The sequence below is a fragment of the Cervus canadensis genome, chromosome 13 (genome assembly GCF_019320065.1).
Source record: "Cervus canadensis isolate Bull #8, Minnesota chromosome 13, ASM1932006v1, whole genome shotgun sequence".
In the NCBI taxonomy this organism is placed as follows: Eukaryota; Metazoa; Chordata; class Mammalia; order Artiodactyla; family Cervidae; genus Cervus; species Cervus canadensis.
The window spans coordinates 28,563,333-28,580,003 of record NC_057398.1 but is presented as its reverse complement, the minus strand read 5'-3'; the positions used below and the strand labels follow the sequence as shown (position 1 = coordinate 28,580,003).

At 47.4% G+C, this 16,671-nt stretch overlaps 1 pseudogene; it reads right to left on the bottom strand.

Moving 5' to 3' along the window:
- Positions 1-359: 359 nt before the first annotated feature.
- LOC122451731 lies at positions 360-16,668 on the bottom strand (annotated as a pseudogene).
- Between the last annotated feature and the right edge of the window lie 3 nt (positions 16,669-16,671).

Below are 16,671 nucleotides of genomic sequence, written 5' to 3'. Positions count from 1 at the left end.
GGACATTTTGATTGCCATGTTTATCTCGATAAATACTGTACAAAAGTTGCTTGCAAATATTAAAACATTTTTTTTTGTTGTTGCTTGGAGACTAGCTCTAAATATTATTGGTAAAGACTTTTGCAAACTTTCTGCAAAGCTCCTACCGTATCACTAGAACTTTTAAAAAGTTTTGCGTAGTTTTCTTTCCTCCAGATCTATACAAGGTCCATTCCCTCACCCTCCCCACCTCGCCCACCCCAGGTTTTCTCTGTACAAAAATAGTCCCCCCGAAAGAAGTCCAGGATCTCTCATAAAAGTTTTCTTGCCGGCATCGCGGTTTTTGCGTGAGTGTGGATGGGACTGGCGCTTTCTTTGCAGCTGTCATTTGCTGTGGATGATTTTATTTTATTTTTTTAGCATACCGGGTTTTTCTCCATGCTGTTTCTTGCTCTCCTCCATTTCCCTCTTTTTCTTTGCAAATGTCTCCCCCGCCCCCTCCAGTTCACCGTCCGGCCCTCACATGTGCGAGAGGGGCAGTGTGCCGTTAATGGCCGTGCCAGGCACCGGGCCGCTCTGGTAGTGCTGGGACATGTGAAGTCTGCTTGGGGCGGCGGGCTCCGGCACCTCGGCGCCGGGGAGGTACATGCTGATCATGTCCCGGAGGTCCCCGGCTTGGCAGGGCGCCCTGGAGTGGGAAGAAGTGGTAACCACGGGGGGGCGGGGCTGGAGCTGGCCTCGGACTTCACCACCGAGCCCATGGAGCCAAGCGCCATGCCGGGGGTGCCCTGCTGAGAATAGGACATGCTGTAGGTGGGCGAGCCGTTCATGTAGGTCTGCGAGCTGGTCATGGAGTTGTACTGCAGAGCGCTCACGTCGTAGCGGTGCATGGGCTGCATCTGAGCGGCGCCGTGCGCGTTGAGGCCCGGGTGCTGCGGGTAGCCCAGCTGGTCCTGCATCATGCTGTAGCTGCCGTTGCTCCAGCCGTTCATGTGCGCGTAGCTGTCCATGCGCTGGTTCATGCCCGCGCCGAGGCCGGCGCCCACCCCGACCCCGCTCGCCATGCTGTTGCCGCCTCAAATATATTTTATATATCACTACCTGGTACACACTCACATCTACAAAATTAGAAAAAAATACATAGCCCTCCTAAACGCAGTATGGATGCTCAAGCTGGATTTAGAAAAAGCAGAGGAACCAGAGATCAAATTGCCAACATCTGTTGGATCATCAAAAAAGCAAGAGAGTTCTAGAAAAACATCTACTTCTGCTTTATTGACTATGCCAAAGCTTTTGACTGTGTGAATCATAACAAACTGGAAAATTCTTAAAAGAGATGGGAATACCAGACCAACTGACATGCTCCTGAGAAATCTGTATGCAGGTCAAGAAGCAACAGTTAGTTAGAACTGGACATGGAACAACAGACTGATTCAAAATTGGGAAAGGAGTATGTCAAGGCTGTATATTGTCACCCTGCTTATTTAACTTATATGCAGAGTACATCATGCAAAATGCTGGGCTGGATGAAGCACAAGCTGAAATCAAGATTGCCGGGAGAAATATCAATAACTTCAGATATGCAGATGACACCACCCTTATGGCAGAAATCAAAGAAGAACTAAAGAGCCTCTTGATAAAAGTGAAAGAGAAGAATGAAAATGTTCCCTTAAAACTCAACATTCAGAAAATGAAGATCATGGCATCCGGTCCCATTACTTCATGGCAAATAGATGGGGAAACAATGGAAACAGTGACAGACTTTATTTTGGGGGGCCCAAAATTACTGCAGATGGTGACTGCAGCCATGTAATTAAAAGATGCTTGCTCCTTGGAAGAAAAGCTATGACCAACCTAGACAGTATATTAAAAAGCAAAGACATTACTTTGCCGACAAAGGTCCATCTAGTCAAAGCTATTTTTTGTCCAGTAGTCATGTGTGGATGTGAGAGTTGGACTATAAAGAAAGCTGAGCGCTGAAGAATTGATGCTTTTGAAGTGTGGTTTTGGAGAAGACCCTTGAGTGTCCCTTGGACAGCAAGGAGATCCAACCAGTCCATCCTAAAGGAAATCAGTCCTGAATATTCATTGGAAGGACTGATGCTAAAACTGAAACTCCAGTACTTTGGCCACCTGATATGAAGAGCTGCCTCATTGGAAAAGACCTTGATGCTGGGAAAGATTGAAGACGGGAGGAGAAGGGGATGACAGAGGATGAGATGGTTGGATGGCATCACTTACTCAATGGACATGAGTCTGAGTAAACTCCAGGAGTTGGTGATGGACAGGGAGGCCTGGGTGTTGCAGTCCATGGGGTCACAAAGAGTCTGACATGACCGTGTGACTGAACTGAAGCACAGTAATCTCAGACATTTTCTATTGTAGTCAACTTCATTAAGAAATGGTGTTTGTGAGCCACTAAATTGAATTCACACTCGTTCGTGGGGCCTAACTTTCACTCTGGAAAATACAGCACTAAACATGCTTGTTTCTCTGGTTCGTTTTCCTTGTAGGTATCCTCTGCTCTCCCCTCCTGGCCCTCCTCTGATTTGTGATTTGGGGGCCGTGAGTGTGTTCATGTCCCTGTAACCATAAAAAGGAGACACTCACTGCTCTTCCTTCCCTGTTTTTCTTTTCCCTGGAAGCATTAATTTCTTATTTTTATTCTTTTTGGTTGCTTTAGTTTTCTGTGCCCTCATCACAATGTCAACACCAAGTTCTCAGCCCACCTCTCAGAGCAGCTGAGCTTCACTCACCTTGAGTTGAAGTCTCTCCTGGACCACTCATCTGTCCAGCTGGCTGCTTGCCCATCACCTCTGGGCCCAGCTTTCACCTTGGGGAGTCTCTCAAACTCTCTGCTCCCCTGACCCCTCGTGTTCACTTACGTTTTTAAATTCTTTTTCCTTCCTTCACTTTGAAAGAGCATATCCTTCATGGTGGGTGGTAATTTAGTCACTAAGTTGTGTCCAAGTCTTATGACCCCATGGACTGTAGCCCACCAGGCTTCTCTCCAGGCAAGCATACTGGAGTGGGTTGCCATTTCCTTCTCCAGGGGATCTTCCCAATCCAGGAATTGAAACTGGGTCTCCTGCACTGCAGGCAAATTCTTTACCAACTGAGCTATGAGGGAAGCCCACATCTCCATAGTTTCCTGCAGAAAAAAAGACAGGAGAAATTCTGAAACTTTGTAAATCTGTACATGACTTTATTGGATCCTGTTTCTTGGTTGACAGTTTGGCTGGATATAGAATTCTAGGCTGGAAATTATTTCCTGTCAACCTCTGCAGATGTCATTCTCTCCTATTCCCTTTCCCAGTGTTGCTGTTGAGAAAACTGCACCGTTTTGGTTCCAGAGCCTCTGTGACTTTTTCAAAGCTCCTCTTTCCTCACTGGTGTGAACTCTCCCATGGTGTGTGCTTTGTTGTGGGTCTGTGTCTGCCCCACGGGAGCCTAATTCTGTCTGGAAACGCCTAACCCTCCTTCAGTTCTAGGACATTTTCTTGAACCATTTTGTTATCATTTCCTTCCCTCTACTTCTTTTCTTCTGAAACTCCTGTTTTTTGGGTCACTTTCTATATTCTGTCTCATTGGCACCCTCAACATTTTCTTCTAACACAGGTAATAAATTTTTTTGTTTCTGTTACTTTGTTCTTCATTTCTAAGACCCCTTTGTTTTCTGTGTGTCTGTTTCATGGGTGTGGTCAGGTCAGGTCTGTGAAGATACTGATGTTGTGGATTTCCTCCATCCCCCTCCCCAACCAAGTCCCATTTCCACTTATTCCCAGTTCATCCCTCTGTCTGTGGACTGTCGCCTCTGCTTCCCATGATAGTGGGCTTCCTCTGGTGGCACTTGGCTGTGTGCTTATGTTTGAGAGTGGGGTCTACAAACTGAGACCCCCAGCAGTGGCTCTTAAGTGCCCTCCACCCCACTTTAGGTGGAAGCCAGGACTCTGGGGACTATGGCTGATTCCAGGAAGGTTGCCAACTTCAGCAAATAAAAATACATGTCTCCCAGTTAGATCTGAATATCAGATATACAACAAATTTCTCAGTATAAGTATGTCCCGTGTGGTATTTACCTGGCAGCCCTAACGCCAGACCTGTGGCAGGAAATTCATGAGAGCCCACCATGTCTCTTCATGGCAGAGGCCATGGGAGGAGTTGGGAGGGCGCAAAGGGCTTTGCTGGCCAAAGATGAACCATAGGAGGGCAGTAGCTACACTGGACTGAAGCATTTGACGTGTTGAAACCCGTTCTCTGGGCAGCCGTGGAGGACAAGGCCCAAGTCCCAGGGTCTCCAGATGCCTGACTGGAGGCATTCTCTGGGTGTTTTAGTGTAACTCCCTATCTTCTTGGAAACCAAAGCAGATTAAAAAGCTAAAAGAAAAAAAAGCTAGAGAATGTGAGAATTCCAGAAAGAAAAGAGAAACTGAATTTCTAACAACAGCTTAGAGCTTTCCAGGTGGCTCAGTGGTAAAGAATCTGTGTGCCAAGCAGGAGATGTGGGTTTGATCCCTGGGTCGGAAAGAGTCCCTAGAGAAGGAAATGGCAACCCACTCCAGTTTTCTTGCTGGGAAATCTCATGGACAGAAGAGCCGGGTGGTCTATAATCCATGGGGTCGCAGGGTTGGATGCAACCTAGCGACTGAAGAGCAAACAGCAATGCCTTAGAAGTGTTCACCTTTTAAAAGAAAGTCATTTTCTTGGAGAATCCTCAGTTTAAAAAAAACAAAACACCTGAGACAGTGGTTGATCATTGGATAAGAAGCAGAGAGATGTGAATTCTGGCAGAGAGCAAATATTGCCAAACAGCAAATATTGACAAGGACTTCATGGCATAGAAACATTGATTTAATATTGTTTAAATGTCAGGGTGGAAAATGTGGAGTTTAACAACCTATATTATAAAAAGTTTAGGTAGTGTTTTTAATCAGGATGAATCCTTGAACAAATTAGACTGTTATTGTTGTTTAGTGGCTAAGTTGTGTCCGACTCTTTGCGACCCCTGGACCGTAGTCCACCTGGCTCCTCTGTCCATGGGATTTTCCAGGCAAGAATACTGGAGTGGATTGCCATTTCCTTCCCCAAGGGATCATCTGGACCAGGGACCAAACCTGTGTCTCCTTCATTGGCAGGCAGATTCTTTACTACTGAGCCAGCAGGAAAAGCCCCAAATTAGACTGATTCCACAATTTTGACTTAAACAACTATATATCTTTCTCCTGATACATAACATAACACTGAAAAGATAATGTAATATTATGGAAGAATTAGGTTTATTTACATATGCAAAGCTTAATTAAACTTTCCTACATTTCTTAGTCTGCTTTTATGGGTCAGGTAAGTTATTTTTTCCCAAGAACTATTTAAGATCAAAAAAATGTAAACACATGTGTCTCAGTTCAGTTCAGTCGCTCAGTCTTGTCTCTTTGTGACCCCATGGACTGCAGCATGCCAAGCTTCTCTATCCAGCCCCAACTCCCGGAGCTTGCTCAAACTCATGCCCATCAAGTCGGTAAAGCCATCCAACCATCTCATCACCTGTCATCCCTTTCTCCCGCCTTCAATCTTTCCCAGCATCAGGATCTTTTCCAGAGTCAGTTCTTCACATCAGATGGCCAAATTATTGGAGTTTCAGCTTCAGCATCAGTCTTTTCAATGAATATTCAGGACTGATTTCCTTTAGGATGGACTGGTTAGATCTCCTTGCAGTCCAAGGAACTCTCAAGAGCCTTCTCCAACACCACAGTTCAAAAGCATCAGTTCTTCAGCATTCAACTTTCTTTATAGTCCAACTCTCACATCCACACATGACTACTGGAAAAACCATAGCTTTGACTGGATGGACCTTTGTCAGCAAAGTAATGCCTCTGCTTTCTAATATACTGCCTAGGTTGGTCATAGCTTTTCTTTTAAGGAGCAAGCGTCTTTTAATTTCATGGCTGCAGTCACCATCTGCAGTGATTTTGGAGCCCAACAAAATAGTCTTTCACTGTTTTCATTGTTTCCCCATCTATTTGCCATGAAGTGATGGGACCAGGTGCCATGATCTTAGTTTTTTGAATGTTGTTTTAAGACAACTCTTTCACTTTTATCAAGAGGCTCTTTAGTTCTTCTTCACTTTCTGCTATGAGGGTGGTGTCATTTGCATATCTGAGGTTATTGATATTTCTCCTGGCAATCTTGATTCCAGCTTGTGCTTCATCCAGCCCAGCATTTTGCATGATGTACTCTGCATATAAGTTAAATAAGTAGGGTGACAATATACAGCCTTGATGTACTCCTTTCCCAATTTGGAACCAGTTCGTTGTTCTGTGTCTGGTTCTAACTGTTGCTTCTTGACCTGCATACAGATTTCTCAGGAGGCAGATGAGGTGGTCTGGTATTGTGTTTAACTATATTTGATTAAATTAACTGATCTTGGGCTTCCCTGGTGGCCCAGTGGTTAAGAGTCCACCGTACAATGCAAGGGTCACAAGTTCAGTCCCTGGTCCAGGAAGATCCTACATGCCCCAGGGCAGCTGAGCCCACATGCCACACCTACTGAGCCCACTCGCCCTAGAACCTATGCTCCACAACAGGAGAAGCCACCACAATGAGAAGCTTGCATTCTGACTAGAGAGTAGCCCTCACTTGCCACAACTAGAGAAAGCACACGGAAGGGAACAAAGACCCAGCACAGCCAACAATAAATAAATAAATATTTTTTAAAAAGAAAAGCAATGAGGTCCCCATACCCCCTTTCCCTTAAAAAGAAAAAAAAAAACAGCTGATCTCTTTTACTTATTATTTTTGACTGCACTGAATCTTTGGTGCTTTGTGTGGACTTTCTGCAGGTGTGGCGAGCAGGGACTACTCTTTGTTTCAGTGTTGGGGCTTCCCATTTCGGTGGCTTCTCTTGCTGCTGAGAATAGGTTCTGGGCGCCCAGGCTTTAGTTTTTGTGGCTTACAGGCCCTAGAGTGCTCGGGCTTCAGTAGTTGCAGCACGTGGGTTCTGTATTTGTGGCTGGGGGCTCTAGAACACGGGCACAGTAATTGTGCCACATGGGCTTCGCTGCTCCACCACATGTGGAATCTTCCTTAGGCCAGGGATCAAATCCATGTCCCCTGATTTGGCAAGTGGATTCTTGTCCACTCCACCACCAGAGAAGTCCGAGCTGATCTCGTTTATAAAGGATTTGTTCAGGTAAACCTGAGCCATGCTCTGAACTACTTGCGTTTCGTTGTGCTACCTGCCTCTCACCTCTGGTACATGGTTACTACAGATGTCAGAACCCCTCCCTGTACACAAACCCTTCAGCCTTGTGGTCCTGCTTTGGTCCCCCCACCAAAGCCAGGGACTGTCTCCCTCCCCAGGAATCTGGGCTGTAACCTGCTTTGACCAGTCGGAAGTAGCAGATGCTTTTGAGATTTGGCCTTAAGGCTCCCAGAAGCTTCTGTCGGGAAGGAAGCCTGGTTTAGACTGCTGAGTGACAAGGGGCCACATGGACAGAGGACCCAGTCTATGGCACACCAAGACCCCAGTTCCTAGAGAGAAGCACGTGGATCGTCCAGGCTCCGTCGAGCCATCCCAGCAATGCCACGTGGAGCTACTCCCGACCCACAGAACCGTGGGCAGTAGAGGATGACAACATCAGCCCTGCACCCCACTGTGCTTGGTGTGGGTGAGAGTCATGATCCTGTTCTGTCTCCACCTCAACCTTGGGGATTCTACTGCCTGGAAAAGCTGTGTTTATGTCTAGTCACTTGTTCCTGTGGGTGTAGGCATGGATGGTCACTTCCTGCTCTGAGTCACAGTCCAGTACCCCTGGACTTCGTTGCTCCTCTGGTTCCAGCTTTGGGCCCTGTGACCTTTGACACCCCCATTTTTGGCACTACAGACTTCTTTTGTGTATTTTTTCACACAACCCTAAAATCAGACATTTCTCCAAGGAGCCCTGGTTCCTGTTCTTTCTTAGAAACCAAGATCTGGAGCTGGGTGTGCACACAGCTGTGGGCCCTTCTCAGATGGCAGTTGACCATGTGTTCACACAGAGGAAACTGCTGCCACAAGCATCCACCAGTGTTTTTGTTAGGCTGAACACGAGTTCATAGCAGCGTCTCCAGCTGTGATCCAGACCTTGTGGTTCATCCCAGCCCCCCTCTTGCTTTTCCATAACCTCTCATCTAATTGTTTAGCCCACATCCTATAGGCAGTAGTGGAGCTGATAAACCATAGCCAGCAGGAAACAGCTTTGCCAGCTCAAGCTCAGTGCTGTGTGCAGGCCCCTCTTCCTTTAGCCACAGGCTCTGTTTACTCCTGAGGTTGCTCAGGCTGGTGCTCGCACACCCCTTACTTAATATTACTCCATGTGTGACTCAGCAGGTTTCTTGGCCACATTTTGGTTTCCTGATCACCTGTGTGAGTTTTTTTAGACTTTTCACATGTTAAGGTTCCCTCCTTGTGCCATGCAGTTCATTGGATCTTGATAAATGCATGGTGCCATGTGTCCCCTGATTGTGGGTCATGCAGAACAGTTCCCTGTTCCCTGTTCTCCTGCTTGGAGAAACCCCCTGTGCTCCACCATTCATCCCTCCCCCAGCTTGTGGTTGTGTTGCTTATGTAGCAAATATCTGGATCTTTTCTAAAGATATTGAGATTATTAAGACATCTCTTGCAGGCTATGCCAGAAACTCATCTAACACAGGACATGGTCTTGCAAATTGCTCTCCATACACTGGTGTCCCCTAGAAGCAGTCTTGGATAGAGCCCTTATGAAATTATGTACAGGAGACCACTCTCTGGTCCTGAGTAAAAAACATTTTTAACAGAGGAGGTAAAGTTAAACACTGTGTTCACAATTGTTAAGCGCTATGCATGAGCGTGTGTCCCACAGATCTCCCCATCATCTGGAAGCTCCCTTTTATCCCTCCAACACAGGAAGCCAGGTACTGGTGAAAGTGAAAAAGAGCAATGACCTGAGCAGCAACCTAAGGAAAAATGGAAGGGATCCTATGTCTGTTCCTCAAGATCATTGTTCAGTTGCTAAGTCATGTCCAACTCTTTGCGACCCCATGGACTGCAGCACGCCTGGCTTCCCTGTCCATCACCAACTCTTGGAGCTTGCGCAAATGCATGTTTATGGTTGGTGATGCCATCCAACCATCCCATCTTCTATCACCCACTTCTCCTGCCTTCAGTCTTTCCCAATGAGTCAGTTCTTCATATCAGGTGGCTAAAGTATTGGAGCTTCAGCTTTAGCATCTGTCCTTCCAATGACTATTCAGGTCTGATCTCCTTTAGGATGGACTGGTTTGATCTCCTTGCAGTCCAAGGGACTCTCAAGAGTCTGCTCCAGCATCACAGTTCAGAAGCATCAGTTCTTTGGCACTCAGCCTTCTTTATGGTCCAACTCTCATATCCATATGTGACTACTGGGAAAGCCATAGCTTTGACTAAACAGACCTTTGTCAGGAAAGTGATGTCTCTGCTTTTTAATATGCTGTCTAGGTTTGTCATGGCTTTTGTTCCAAGAAGCAAGTGTCTTTTAATTTAATGGCTGTAGTCATCACCTGCAGTGAATTTTGAGCCCAAGAAAATAAAATCTGCCACTGCTTCCCCATCAATTTGCCATGAAGTGATGGGACCAGATGCCATGATCTCTTTTTTTTTTTTTATGCTTAGTTTTAAGCCAGCTTTCTCACTCTCCTTTCCATGAATCAAGGTAAATTGGACATGGTCAGGCAGAAAATAGCAAGAGTGAACATCAACATCTTAGGAATTGGTGAACTAAAATGGATAGGCATGGGAGAATTCCATTCAGATGACCATTATATCTACTACTGTGGGCAAGAATCCCTTAGAAGAAGAGGAGTAGCCCTCATAGTCAACAAGAGTCTGAAATGCATTACTTGGGTGCACTCTCAAAAATTACAGAATGATCTCAGTTCGTTTCCAAGGCAAACTGTTCAACATTATTTTAATCCAAGTCTATACCCCAACCACTGATGCCAAAGAAGCTGGAGTTGAATGGTTCTGTGAAGACCTACAACACCTTCTAGAACTAACACCAAAAATAGATACCCTTTTCATCATAGGGGATTGGAATGCAAAAGTAGGAAGTCGAGATACTTGGCAGGTTTGGCCTTGGAGTACAAAATGAAGCAGGGCAAAGGCTAACAGCTTTGTCAAGAGAACATGCTGGTCATAGCAAACACCCTTTCCAACAACCCAACCAAATGGTCAATACTGAAATCAGATTGATTATGTTCTTCGCAGCCAAAGTTGGAGAAACTCTACAGTCACTAAAAACAAGACCTAAAGCTGACTGTGGCTCAGATCATGAGCTCTGTATTGCAAAATTCAGGCTTAAATTGAAGAAAGTAGGGAAAACCACCACACCATTCAGGTATGACCTAAATCAAATCCTTTATGATTGTACAGTGGAGGTGACAAATAGATTCAAGGGATTAGATCTGGTAGACAGACTGCCTGAAGAACTATGGACAGATGTTTGTAGCATTGTTCAGGAAGCAGTGACCAAAACCATCCCAAAGAAAAAGAAATGCAAGAAGGCAAAGTGGTCATCTGAGGAGGCTTTACAAATAGCTGAGAAAAGAAGAGAAGCAAAAGGCAAGGGAGAAAGGGAAAGATACATCCAACTGAACGTAGAGTTCCAGAGAATAGCAAGGAGAGATAGGAAGTCCTTCTTAAGTGAATGATATAAAGAAATAGAGGAAAACAATAAAATGGAAAAGACAAGAGACCTCTTCAAGAAAATTGGAGATATCAAGGGAACATTTCATGCAATGATGGGCATGATAAAGGACAGAAAGAGTAAGGACCTAACAGAAGCAGAAGAGATTAAGAAGGGGTGGCAAGAATACATAGAACTGTACAAAAAAGGTCTTAGTGACCCAGATAACCACAATGGTGTGGGCACTGACCTAGAGTCAGACATCCTGGAAGTCAAATGGGTCTTCGGATGCATTACTGTGAACAAAGCTAGTGGAGGTGATGGAAATCCTAAATGATGATGATGCTGTTGAAGTGCTGCACCCATGTCAGCAAATTTGGAAAACTCAGCAGTGGCCACAGGACTGGAAAAGGTTAGTTTTCATGCTAATCCCCAAAAACGGCAATGCCAGAGAATGTACCACACAATTGCGCTCATTTCACATGCTAGCAAGGTTATACTCAGAATCCTTCAAGCTATGCTTCAGAGGTCCCTGAAACAAGAACTTCCAGATGTACAAGCTGGGTGTCAAAGAGGCAGAGGAACCAGAGATCAAATTGCCAACATTTATTGGATCATGGAAAAAGCAAGGGCGTTCCAGAAAAACATCTACTTCTGCTTCTTTGACTATGCTAAAGCCTTTGTGTGGATCACAACAAGCTGTGGAAAATTCTTAAAGTGATGAGAGTACCAGACCACCTTACCTGTCTCCTGAGAAACCTGTATGAGGGTCAATAAGCAATGGTTAGAACCAGACATGGAACAACTAACTGGTTCAAAATTGGGAAAGGAATACATCAAGGCTGTATATTGTCACCCTGCTTATTTAACTTATATGCAGAGTACATCATGCAAAATGCCAGGCAGGATGAATCACAAGCTGGAATCAAGACTGCCAGAAGAAATACCAACAACCTCAGATATGCAGATGATACTACTCTAATAACAGGAAGTGAAGAGGAACTAAAGAGCCTCTTGATGAAGGTGAAAGAGGAGAGTGAAAAAGCTGGCTTAAAACTTAACATTCAGAAAACTAAGATCATGGCACCCAGTCCCATCACTTCATGGCAAATAGAAGTGGAAAAAGTGGAAGCAGTGACAGATTTTTCTTGGCCTCCAAAATCACTGCAGACAATGATTGCAGTTGCAAAATTAAAAGATGCTTAATCCTTGGAAGGAAAGCTATGACAAACTTAGACAGTAAAAAGCAGAGACCACTTTGTCAACAAAGGTCCGTATAGTCAAAGCTATGGTTTTTCCAGTAGTCATGTGTCAGGAGCCGCTGGGACAGGCCCAGACCGTGACAAGGTCACGGGACGAGAGAGGAACCTGCAAGGCAGTTCTTCACCGGGACTCGCCCAGACCATGACAAGGTCACGGGACGAGAGAGGAACCTGCAAGGCAGCTCTTCCCCTCAGGGTCGCCCCAGGGGCCCAGTATGTCCCCTTCCTCTTTCTGTCTTACTGTTGTTGGGTTTTCTGTTAATTCTTGGGAATGTAACATACAGTGATCAGGCCACCCCAGAAAAGTCCAATCCTATTAAGAAAGATTCCCTAAGGCCAAGGCCTACTCTGCCTCCTGAGCATTGGGAACCTTATGACCAACCAGGAATGAAAGGCCTGTTTAGGTCTGTGACAGACCATTCACCACACAAGTGGCGTTATGCTTGGGAGGGCATAAGAAATGCTCGTGATTGCTTTGGCCCAGGACATGACCATAAGTACCGTACCAAGCCAAAAAGGAAAAGACCACAGGTATAAATTGGCTGCTTGCTTAGAAGAGTATAATGTTCTAGATTAAAAAAGAGTAAAGGCAAAAAAAAAAAGTAAAGGTATTTAGATTCAGAAGCAGATGTACGATAGGTTAATGTTCTTTGGTCAAGAGGGTTTTCATTGTTGTTATTTCAGTGCTGCTATTTGTCCACTGTTTCCATTCCCTTAATAAACATAGAATATTACAGGTATTTTTGTAGAATTAGAAAATGTGTAACATAGGATTTCAATAGAAGATTTATATTAACCAGCCTCACTGCCATTACTTCACTATTATTAGAGGTGTTTTGCTGCTTCAGAGGTGTTTTGCTGCTTCATAGTTAGATTGTAGACTGAGGTTTTGTGGTCTTAGACAAAGAAAAATATCAAGGTTTTCTCATGGTACTATTCTCAGAAATGTCAAACATGTTTTTCATAACCCTTCCCATGTATTGTTTTATTGTCCAAAGAATTCATACTATAGCTGGAATCTATGGAACATTGTTTTTGTCAGAGTGAAAATGTTAGGCCATTGAGGCAAGAAGACTATGTATGGGACATTCAAGGAAAAAACCCTGTAATCGGGATTGTTCCAGATGAAGTCATTGGGAAAGATATGAGGGAAAATGTTGACGGGAGTATGAAACCGACATCTGATATAACATGGGGTGATGGTAAGGGGGAGGTAAGAAAAACAATTCTATATAATCTGAGCTGTTAAAAAATAAAGTAGACGAGTTCTTGCATTGCAACCAGAGTCCGTGCACTTCTTCTTGCTGACGCCACTCATCCCTTATGTATTCCTGGACCCGCCGGGGCTGGACCCCAGCAGTCATGTACAGATGTGAGAGTTGGACCATAAAGAAGACTGAGCACTAAACAATTGATGTTTTTGAGTTGTAGTGCTGGAGAAGACTACTGAGAGTCTCTTGAATAGCAAGGAGATCAAACCAGTCCATCCTAAAGGAAATTAACCCTGAACATTCATTGGAAGGACAGATGCTGAAGCTGAAGCTCCAATACTTTGGCCACCTGTTGTGAAGAGCTGACTCTTTTGGAAAAGTCCTTGATTCTGGGAAAGATTGAGGGCAGGAAGAGAAGGAGGCAGCAGAGGATGAAGTGGTTAGATAGCATCACCATCTCATTGGACATGAATTACAGCAAACTCTAGGAGATGGTGGAGGACAGCCCTGTCTTCTCAGCCAAAGAAGAGAGCCTCCACGGGATTCATGGGTCCTCAGACATGAGGGCTGCAGAGTCCCCTTGCCTCTTGGGGCCAGGCAGGCCACCAGGAACCAAGAAGAAGGGCCAAACACAGTCTCAAGTGACATTTTTTTAAAATGTATTCATTTATTTGGCTGTACCAGGTCTTAGTTGGACCTTCATTGTGGCCTGTGGGATCTAGTTCCCTGACTGGGGATCAAACCTAAGCCCCCTGCATTGGGAAAGTTGAGTCCTAGGCACTGGACCACCAGGGAAGTTCTACAAATGGCTTTTAGAACTGCTCAGACCAACAGAAAAGCAGTGTGAGGTCTGTTTTCTTCTTGGGGGAGGGAGTTTCAGTGTTTCAGAAGAAGCTGAGGCTCCTTGGCAGCAATGCAGACTCTGCTTCAGGAGTGACTGGCAGGCACCTGTCATCTGGACACTAAGGGATGTCTGGCCACAGGCTCCCTCAGGGCCGGGTGCCCTGGGGAGCATCTCGGATTGCGTCCACCACCTGGTCCTCAGATGTCCATTTTCCTGGTGTGCTCTTGTAAACCCTGACAGCTCTAAACTAACCATTTGGCATTTCTTGCATCACCAGACCACCAGGCCCCTTCAGGCCTCCCTGTGCTCCACGTGAGAGCCTGGGTGTGGCCCGCAGACCTCCGCACCCAGCGTGCCTCCCCCCTCCAACCCTTATGGCAGGCAGCTTCCTGAGCCCCTGCCTGGCCATTCGCTGTGGGTGTGGGTCCCTCAGAGGGTGTCCTGGTCAGTCCTCAGAGGAATGGGTCCCTTGGAGGCTGTCCAGGTCAGTTCGCGGAGGGTTTAACCTTGCTGCTTTTAAAATGACCTCATTCCTCAGCGAGCCGGCTGCCTCCGCACTAACAACTCCCAGAGGGCAGGAGCTTGGCCTCTGTGAAGTGCTGAACCCCAGGGCCTGGCACACAGTAGGTGCTCAGCTCTGCTGGATGACAGAACAGCACGTGTTAACACGTGTCTGTGTTGGGTTGTGCCTCTGAGTGCCTGTGGTTTTTCCTCCCAATGAGCTTGGCTGCCTGGAATGTCCGGGTCCCCAGGACTGGAGCCAGAGGCTGAGTCTCAGTCTCCATGGGGCTGCCTGGCTGACCCGCCTTGTCCGGCCTGGACTTTTGGGAGAGGGGATGTGGTCATTTAGTTCTGGTCTGTCCTCTCCTGGGCCTCTGTTCTCACTTGTGTTTCCTGCCAAGGACGGGGGAGGTGGGCTTAAGCAGAGGGAGGGAGCAGGGAGGAGGGTGTTGCCGCCTTTCATGCCCTGTCCATCCTGCCCAGTGGTGCCACAGGGTTTGCTTCCTCCTTCAGGCTTCTGCACTGGGGCTGAGCCAAGGGCTGGACCTGCGGTGCCGCGAACCCACCAACCGCCTCGCAGGCCTGGTCGTGGGTGGGGGTGGAGGGCTCTGCAGGGAGTTCAGGGTGTGGACCCAGCACCTCCAGGCTCCTAGCTCAGTGCTGGGAGCTGACCCTGTCCTCTTCCAGATTGAGAGGCCAGACCTGGGTGTCTGCCTCCCTGCCTAGACAACTTCCTTCTGTGGAAGAAAGACAGCCCGGCAGCCAGAGGTGGGGGCAGAGGGCTGAGATGGAGGACAGAGCCGTGGAGGCACATGGAGAGAAACAGACACAAGGCGGGGTGGGTGGGTGGGGGGAGCGAAGAGGAGGGAGATGGACTGGGAGGGAGGCCACCGGCACTAATATAAACCAGTTAGAAAAACAGGAGGAGCGGCCAGGCCTCAAGGCCAGCCAGGCAGGGCTTGTTTTTCCAGAATGAAAGGCCCAGGAGGAGCTGGGGGTGGGGTGTGGAGACAAGTCCTGATTCCAGTTTGGAAAGAGGGCTCCGCCTACCAGAGCCTGGATCCTGCTGAGGAAATGGTCCGTTAGATTGGGGGTGGGGCGTCCTCACAGTCCTGTGTCCTCCCAGCCGGTCCTACCTGCTGTCACCCCTCATTCCTTCTTGCTGCCGCATCAGCAGCCTCCTCCCCTTGCCTGGAGCCCAGGAGTCTGGCTGAGCTGGGCTCCTTGCTTGTCTGAGAACTTGGGGACCAGGGCAGGGTTCAAGAGTGAGACTCCAGCCCACCAGGGCCTGGGACCTGTGACCATAATTCAGTCCAAATGGGCAGTCCAAAAATGCACCGTGGGTTTTGCGGTTGTTCAGTGGATTTTTCCTTTCTTATTCTTGAGGTTTGCTTAATTAGAAAGAGTGGGTTTGGTACACAGTGCATGCTCTGTTATTTCACATTTGTTTACGTGACTTTGTAAGTTTTCCCAGAGCTTCAAATTTGTGCCTTCTGTTGGGAAGGCTTCCATACCCCTCTTCCTTCCCTCTCCTCCAGGAGGAGAGGGCGATGCTCCCGGGAGCAGTGGACCTGGGTCTGGGTGGCGGGCAGATAGGGTGGGGGCACCCAGACAGGGGACCCTGGTCCCTGCTGCTCATCTCCCTGGCAGCTTTCTGGGTGCTGAAGCTGACTGATAGACCATGGTGCCCATCATGCTGCCAGGAGGGAGCCCCTGCACCCCCAGGGTCTGCACTATTGTCCCCGCCTCACAACTGAAAAAATGGAGCCCCAGGGGTCACCACATAGCCAGTAGGAAGAGCTAGTGGCCAGGGAGCCTGGGCCTTTCTGCTGGCCTGCAAGGGGTTGGGGGGAGGGGAAATGTCTTGGTTGGGGTCCCCCTATAGAGTGCAGGTGAGGAGATGCTCCCCCCAGAACCCTAGACCTGCAGTGGCCCCAGTGGGGATCTGTCTGTCACAAACACCCACAAGGTATCTGAGGCCATGTCCTCAAGTCCCCGCCCCTCCAGGGCTGGGCTGCTGCCCCCTTCTCCAGGACCCAAGCCAGAGTGATTCCCCTCACCCTCTGGGACACAGTGGCCAAGGCCCCAACCCCTCCCACCAGGCCAGCCAAGTACTGGGGGAGGCCAAGGGGCCGGGCAGAAGCAGAGGGGGCGGTCTGCAGACTGTCGGCCAGCCCAGGGCTCCGTGATGTCATGGC